Raw genomic sequence first — 8,708 nt, 5'->3', positions numbered from 1 at the left:
GAAGAGCAAAAGGCAAAACCAGAGCTGAGCCTTGTGTGTACAGGTGAAGGGGACCAAAGTTTTGCCATCACCCCTCCGCTCAGAAGGAAAAAAAAGCTGTGCCTTTGGGGATATCGATTTTTAAGCTGGTTATTTTTAAAAAAAGACCCAGAAAGAACCTTTGACCCTCCCCCCTTTCCTTCCCAAGGGATTTGGGTAGAAAAACCTGTTTCAGGAAGGGAACCTTAGTGTTAGACAGGAAGACTCCGAGGAGAGCCTGTGGCCCCCCAGCGCCCACCCCCCAGGGTTTCTGGCTTGCCCAGCAAAAAGCTGCCTGCCACTGGTGTTCTGCTGTTCCTCAACTACCTGCAGCCCCCCACCTTCACTGCTGAAATCTGAGACCCCGTTCCCCCCACCTTTTCTCCTTTGTCCAAAATGTCATATACGTACTCTCTTCAGAACTTTCATGCCTATGTGAATTTTCCTTGTGCATGTATTAAAATTTGACTTTTCTCCTGTTAATGGGATTGCTAACCAAGCTAAAAGAACTTAGAAGGTAGGAGAAAAAGGTTTTTTTTTTTTTTTTTTTTAGTCCCTACCCAGACTAGATCAAGGGACACCTTTCCTCTCTGTCTATTCAGTGCCTCCCAGACTTAGCAGGCAAAGGGCAATGGCCCTTGCAGCCCAGTGGAAGCCATCAGCTCTCTCCTGCAGCTTCGCTTTCCCACCTGCCTCCTGGCTCCTTCTCTCTCTCTCTCTCTCTCTCTCCCCTCCCCTCTCTTTTGTAACCTTTCTAGACCCTACTCTGCCCCACAGTGCCCTCCCCTTATAGCCACACTTACTGAAAGCGCTGCCTGTGCTCCTTACCACAGCCCCCTCCTCCTTCATTCATTCCTCACCTGCCCCCCCCCAAACTGACCATCTGTAGGCTTTGCTCCTTATTCTCGCCCAGTCCCCGGGCAGCACTCCAAGCCAGCTCTTCATTACAATCAGGGTGTATGTACGTGCGGGGAGGCGGGGGGGGGGGGGGGGGGGGGGGTTGTTGCCCACACATCTTCCCTAGAGGTTCCCCCGGCAGTTACTTTGGGATGGCTCCAGAACCAGTCGTTTTAAAAGCCCCCAGGTGGACCTGGAATCGGAGCCTGGGAGAAATGAGGGGCAAGCGTCAGACTGAAGAGTCAAGTAGCCTTGTGAACTGATTTGGAAATTTTTGTAGGTATTTCTGAGGTCTTTCATTTTTAAAAATCTCTTCCTTGGCCAGGCTGACCAAAAAGGCCTAGAATCCAGGAACACCTCTAGAGACCAAATCACGGTTTCTAAATACGGTTCTCCTGTGAACTGGGTTCCTGGAGAAGACAAACTCCAGGGCCAGGGCAGAAGGTCTGGAAGCCAACCCTGAGACCCCGCACCATGCCAGAAAGCAAGGATGAGCCGGCCAGAGCTGCTACAATTTAAAGACAAGCAGTAACTGCAGTGGCTCGAAAACACCGTGATTGTGTTGAAACGGATTCGCTCGCATTGTTCTTTTAAAACGTACATTGATTATCTCTGAAGAATGTTCAAGCACCCAACTCCCTGTTAAAAACTGGCAGAGAAACGAAGAGAATTGAGCATTTACTATTTCGACTTTCCTGTACGAACTCTACCTCACTATTACCAAGTAATTGAGGAAGGGAACTTTCTCCTCATAGAAATATTACAGCTCATAAATGAAGAAAGGAGGGCAGAATTAGAATATGGCCGTTTTGCCATCCCCAATAAGCTCATGGATCTGGGCGTTTAACTCATAGGGGACAACATCACACACAAAATAAGAGCAACGGCCCATCACCTCGTGCCTCCAGATGGGAGTCCACCACGCTACCTGTTCTTGCCAGCAAATCAAACCTGAATCTGACGTAGCCTCTACCCCACAGGTTGGCAACCTCATCCATGGGGCCAGATCTGACCTGCTGCCTGTTTTTTTAAATAAAGCCTTATTGTAACACAGCTTTGTGTACATAGTTGCTACAGAGGCCCTGTGGCCCCTGCAACATAAAATATTACTGTCTTCCCCTTTACAGAGAGAGTTTGCCAGTCCCTGCTCTAGATCTACAGACCTAAGACCTTCATCAATCAGTTACCACAACAGGAACTTATGTGGATTCGGACTGGAAGAAAATGAAAGTTACCAATGGGACAACTGGGGAAATTTGAACACTGGTTGGATGATGTTATGGAATTGTTGTTAATATTTTTAGATGTAATAATGGTGTTATGAGTGTGTGTGTGTGTGTAAGTGTTCTTATCGAGCAGAGACATGCTGCAATGTTTATGAATAAAATCAGGTTTCAGAATAATATGGGTTTGGAGGGGAACATGCCAGGCAGTGTGCTCAATGGAATACAGAATTCTAAAAACAGCCCTATAATGGGCACCATGAGTACGCCCATTTTACAGATGAGAAACTGAGGCACAGAGTTGATATTCGACTGCTGGTGGTGGGAAGGGGATTCAAAGTCTGGGGTCTGATTTCCCAGCCTGCGCCCCTCACCGTGGGCAAGGGCCTTTGATGGGGCCTTCCTGAAGACCACTGCGTGGTCACGAAGATGACCTCCAGAGAAACACAGAGGATGTGACCGGCCGGGGAGATCCGACAGTGTCCCCTTGTCCACATTGCTTGCTTATCTGTATGGCTGGGATTTGGGGTGCTGATGTGCATGTCATTCTTCCTTTTTACTTGGTTCCAGGGCTTGGTCCCCATGTCCTCTTCTCCCCTGTGACCTCACTCTTCTGTCTTCTCCACCGCAATGAGAACAGGTCCCATGTGTCCTCCCAGAGGCTGGGAGTTGTCGGTGAGGATCCCACGGAGAGAAAGTGGACTCCTCTTCCCCATATCTAGTATTCTTCTGGAGTTCACGGTTGTCTTTTACATCATCGTGGTTAATTAATATTAATGTCAATGCCGGCAGCAGCGGCAGCAGAAGTGGGTTGCTGGCGCAGACCCACTCATTTGGCTGCACAGGCGTCTTCTTCAAAGTGCTTAATTTATTTTGGTCCCATCTGAGAGTCTTCATCGCTTCCCTTTCCTGATAGACGTCTGCAGGTGGACAAATTCATTCCAGCGAATGCCTACAGAAGCATCTGATTTGACAGGGGCCATTTGGAGAATGGAACTGTCCTTCGTGAGGATTTAACTGTCCTTTGTGAGCATTTAACTGTCCTTTGTGAGCTTGTTGGAGGAAAAAAGAGAAGTGAAGGAGGGAGGGAGGGAGGAAGCGAAGGAGAAAAATGAGGAAGAGAGGGCAGGAGGCAACGCAAGCCAGGCTGCAGTGGGTGGAGGACAGTGGGGAAGCTGCATCATCACCACCCCTCCCAGGGCATTCCTGTGCTTTTGAGGTTTCAGAACTCCTGGCTAGTCTGGTTTCATCCCCCCACCAGAGAGAGAAGCAATGTGGGCCCCCGAAACCAAGCTCAGTGTGCAGAAGTCCAGCCATGGCACTTGACCTCTATTGGCCCCATGGGCTGTCTGCTCTGGGGTGAGGGACATCTATCTGGTCTGGCAGGGCCCTCAGCAGGCCTCAGAGACACAGGGGGAAGAGGGGCGGGCTGCAGTGACCTTCAGGGTGCCACAGCAAAGAGGTAGGGGAGGGCCCCAGGCAGCAGCGGAGTGCCCAAACATGCCCAGCCCCTGCGGCGAGCTTCTCTGGCCCTCCTCTTGACCCTCAGAGACAGCGAGAAAATCCCACCAGGAGAGAGGCTGGCAGTGTGGGTGGACACGCCTGGAGCAGTTACGGGAAAATTCATTAAAAACCTCAGGAACTGCACACAGTGACCCTCAGCCTTTGCCTACACCCCGGAAGGGCCCATGGCCACCTACGTGGCTCAAGAGTACAGCCATCCCCTGTGAGCTGGTTCTGAGCTGGGCCCTCCTGCCACCGCCCCAGCCTCCGCACCACCCCCAGAGCAAGCCTGTCGGCTGATTCCAGCCCCCCAGTTCCATTCTCTACTCTCTCCCAAAGACCCCCACGCCCCCACGAACCAGCTGCAGAGATTCCGCACTAGCTTTTACCTACACACATGTGCAGACAGTAAAAGGTTCCCCGACAGGGGCCACTCAGCAGCGGGGAGGACTTAACATTTCATTCTGGTATGTTTTCCCTGAGGAAAATTTCAGAATTTATTAAAGGAAGGAAATAATGGCTTTGGTTGTTAAAATAAGAACCATTAGAGCTCAAAAAAGAATTCTTGGACATCAAAGCATAATGTTGGAGGATAAAGGACAAACTCAGTAAATGGTGGAAGGGACGGGCCTGAGCGCTGATGGTGAGGAATTCTGCTCAGTGCAATTCAAGGAAGTGTAGCAAGCCCAGGGCGAGAAGGCAAACAGGTGAGGACTACACAGGGATGCTTTATGGAGCAGGGGAAGCAGGAGACCCTTTCTCGGTCACATCACAGGTTCCAGGAAGGGGGAGTGGAAGTGGTGGAGGTGAAGCAATGATCAGAGAAACAAGATGTTCTCCTCGAGCTGGAGACATCGGATCCCGAATGCTCCCCAATGCTGGGTGGAATTCCTTTAAAAGGCACCTAGGAATTCAGGGATAGAGAGAGAGTTTTTAAAATATGGGTGTCCGGCTGGCATGGGTGTGTCTCTAGAAGACCGCCTGGCAGGAGTTAGCAGAACGCTGAGGTCCAGTCTAGCATCCAGGATAGCGGAGCCAACAGAGGAAAGTGTGAGGTGCAGGGAGGGACCCCTTCTGAAAGAGGCCTGACTCCCGAAAGACTTCGACCAATGGAAAAGAACAAATCAGAAGGAGGAATTCAAGAAAAAGAAGGTGTCATTTATAAGAAAGGGACCAATGATATGAAGAACACTTAGACTTGGCTCTGAACAGCTGTTGATAATATGACTGAAGGGCTTCAGACAGCTGTTAAGTTTCTCGAAACCGAGGAGGCGTGATGTGGGAAAAAAGAAGACTCCAAAACCACTGAGAACCCAAATTCTGGATTGTCTCCCCAAGCTTTTTCAGTCTGGCGGAGCGGTCTGTCTGGGGGAGGGTGGGCTGCATTGGATGGTAGGGGGCTGGGGTAGTTCGAGGAAGGCTTATTTGGAGAAAGAGGGGACACATCTCGTCCACCACAAGGACTGCGTCCTGCAGTTTGCCTTTTTGCACCGCCTTAGCCTCCTCCTACGTAAAAAGGGAGATGAAGCTCCCTTCACTGGAGACCGTGAAATCAAGACATTGCTCATCGCCTCACATGGGGCTGGCACACGTTAAGTGTTTAACAGTCGCTAGCTATTACTTTAATTAATACCAATTATTATTATTATTGATGGTGATAGGAAAATATAGATTCAGCCATATTTAGATTTGTTTTGTTTTAAAGACCTAGGACTTCAGTTATGCCATTACAGGAACTTGCCAGAAACTTTTCTAGTGTACCATTTGGGTTTGAAATATCGACCTTCCCTGCCTAGTGATAAACCTGTGCCCCGAGGGGTCCTGTGGAGTGAATCCCTCTCCTGAGGACCTGGGGGAGGCAGGCAGGGTACCCTGTCTCTGAGAGACAGCCCTGCAGCTGGAGCCTGGCTGACCAGGGCTGAGTTGGGTTTGGTTTCGTGGGTGGAGTTTGTTTGCTCTTTTTATGGGTTTGGGGCGTCTCCCCCTCAGATGTGGGAGGCCAAGTCCAGAGCCAACAAAAAAGCACCTGACAAGGAACATCTCCCCTCGAAAACTCTCCTTCAGGGCAAAGAGCAGGAGGCAGACAGTGTTCACAGCTGGATGGCAGCCATCGCTTTCAGACCACGGGCTCCGGAACTAACTCACGTGAAAGACAGCTGCACGCAGTGGCTGCCTTCCAGTGCCCGGTGCCTGCTAAGGGCCTCTTCTCTGTGTGAAGAGGAGAACAAGGCTCCTGGGGGCCCCTCCCAGGGCCCCGGGACCAGGTGCTCTCATCTGGGGAACCCTCCCTTAAGGGTCGCTTAGTAACAGTGCGAGTTTTGGTCAGGGGCGGGCACAGGCCCAGCGATGAAGGCAGGACTGGACTTTGTGACTTCCTGGGGTGTTGGCGCAGGAGGACCTTGGGTGGAAATTGATCTTGGGTGAATTTAAAGTCAGAGAGTCACCATTAGAACAGTTACTATTTATCAGCTGCTACCTGCCAGGATTTTACACACTTTATCTCATTTAATCCTTAAGCAACGGTGGGCATTATCATCCCCACTCAGGTGCCCCGATTTACGCGTGAGGCACCTGAGACCCGGCGAAGTTCAGGTACTTGTCCCATAGTCGGGGAGGGAGATGTGGGACCTCAGTGCTGGACCAACTGGTCCATCGTGTCACTTCAGCATGATTTTGAGGGCAACAGATTTATTTAGGCCTTTCCCTTATATTTTTAGATTATTTTCTTTTATTCGGTTTTGAAAGAAAATGCTCCAGTGCATCCATAGTTTGTAAGGCTTTAGAACATTAAAGACCCGCGCCCCTTGGAATGGAAACAATGTTGCCTATCAGCTCTTGAAGGCTGGCTGCTGTCTATTTATGAACTTGGCCACTGCGGGGTGGACTTCATTCTGCTTGGGGATGCGGTGGCTGGCGTGTTTTTATTTTTCTAACACTCTGTGATAACCTCGGGCTGGGTCACTTTGTACTGGAAGCTTACAGCTCAATAAATAAGCTCCTGTCCTTGCCTCCCTGTTGTCACCACATTGGACGTTGAACTCGAAGGGGTCCCTTAATGGAAACCAAGTGTGAACCCCGGGGATGAGCTTTCACACCCCAGGAAGGACAACCAAGGGCGTGAAAAGAGTCTTTGGCTCTGAGCCCCAGATGGAGTTGGTGAGTTTTCGTGTCCATCTGACCTGAGTCTTTGTCAGCATTTGCTCCAGGGCTGGCCATTCCCCTTCACTCTCTCCTTCCTTTATTTCTCCGTCCCCTCTCTCCTCTGGCTCTCCTCTACCCCCTGGGGTCTCCCCCCTGGTTCTGGCTCTCCTCTCCTCAGCCCCTGCAGTTGGAGACACCAGGGGTCAGTCCTTGGTCCTCTCTTGTGCCCTGCGGGGTCTCGCCCAGAACCATGGCTTGAAATACTGTGCCAGGTTAGAGTTCCCGCTAATCCCCTCCTCAACTGCCAGCCCTGGGACTCTGTAGCCTTCGCCCCCTTGACGACCCACTGGGGTTTCTAATAGACATCTCAAGTTCAGGATCAAAGTGGAACTTCTGCTTCATGCCCTGCCCCCCAACCCTCTACCGGCCAGTGCTCTTCACTTCATCCTTCCAGGTGTTCAGACCATGAATTCGGGAGGTACCTGGACTCTTAATGCCCTCACACTCCACATCCAATCATCAGGAATCATGGGCTCTGAACACCCACTTTTCATTCTTCTGCTGCCACCTGGTCCGACCTGCCATCTCCCACCTGCCCTAGCCCCCTAGCTGGTCTCCCTCACTTCCCACAAGTTTTGCTCAGAGGTCGCTGCTGCCTACTTGGGATCACACCTGCCCCCTTTCTCCCCACCCTGGCCCAGGCACTCCCTGACACTTACCCTCACCCTCACCCTCTTCTACTATTTTGTCTTCCAACCAGCCTTTCTCCCTCCCTCCCTCCCTCCTTCTCGCCTTTCCACCTTTCTTTTTTTCTCTCTTTCTTTCCAACCACAGTACTTATCACTTCGTATCAAACCATAAAATGAATCACGTGTTCTGTTCACTGTTCTGGTCTCCCTGCACGCCTCCCTTCCCCAGCACATCAGCTCCAGGTGGGCTGAAGTCTTTATCTGTTTTCTTTATTGACACATGCTGAATGCCTCGGGCAGAGTTTCGCTGGCTCTAGGCACTCAGTGTGTATTTACTGAAGGAAGGAATGAAGGAATTGCAGGGGCCCCAAAGATTGCCCCCAGGGCCCCTCTTGGCTGCTGTGCTTCCTGCCACCGCAGGCTGCTCCTGCGTCTCCTGAGCCCTGCCGGCCACCCTGGAGCCCAGGGATGCCGCTCTTGTGCACGAGAGGCTTCACGGCTTCCTAGTTGGGTGGAATGGTCTATTCAGCTGTGAAACGGCGGGCTTTGGGCCCAGCAGGTGTGGTGGGAACTGCTCTTAGTCTTCGCCCGGGATGGACAATCCAGGTGCAGACTGAAGGAAACGTCTACAAGGCAAAGCCTGCAGGAGCCAACGAGGACACTGGAAATCTTGTTTATTTTTCTGGTAACAAGAAAATCCCAATAAATAAAACTTTTATGAGCAATAATGGTATAGGGTTTTAGGTCATTTTCCAGTGAGTGGGCACTAAGACTTTTATTGATACCTTGTGGCAAAATATTGATGATACAAGTTTTCTTCATTTGTCAGTAAATGTTTAGGATATTACTGTGTATAACTCCCCTGTGAGATGTTTATGAAAATCAACACATTTCGAAGCTATGATTCTTTGAAGCCCATGTATTTCCCACATTCAATGCCTACTCCCTATATCACATACTTTTGCGCTAAAGTGTGTTTGAAAAAAGTCACGTTCTTTGGAGTTAAGATATATGAACTCTGAAAATACTGTTGATGGGAGCGGGTCTGGGTGTGGGCGTTCAGGGTGAGTGGTTTCCAACTGCACCCCTGTCAGAGAGCACAGGGGGTGCCGGCGCGGCCCTGGCTTCTGGATGCTGGGAGGTTCTACTTTTTAACTCCTTGACACTCTCTGGGGCTCACTTTGGTGGATGTCCTCTGTCAGCCAGGCCGACTGACCCCAGAACCTCAGGTCCAAGC

This window comes from Desmodus rotundus, chromosome 2 (assembly GCF_022682495.2).
Source record: "Desmodus rotundus isolate HL8 chromosome 2, HLdesRot8A.1, whole genome shotgun sequence".
Lineage (NCBI taxonomy): Eukaryota > Metazoa > Chordata > Mammalia > Chiroptera > Phyllostomidae > Desmodus > Desmodus rotundus.
Note: the sequence above shows the minus strand (reverse complement) of the source record.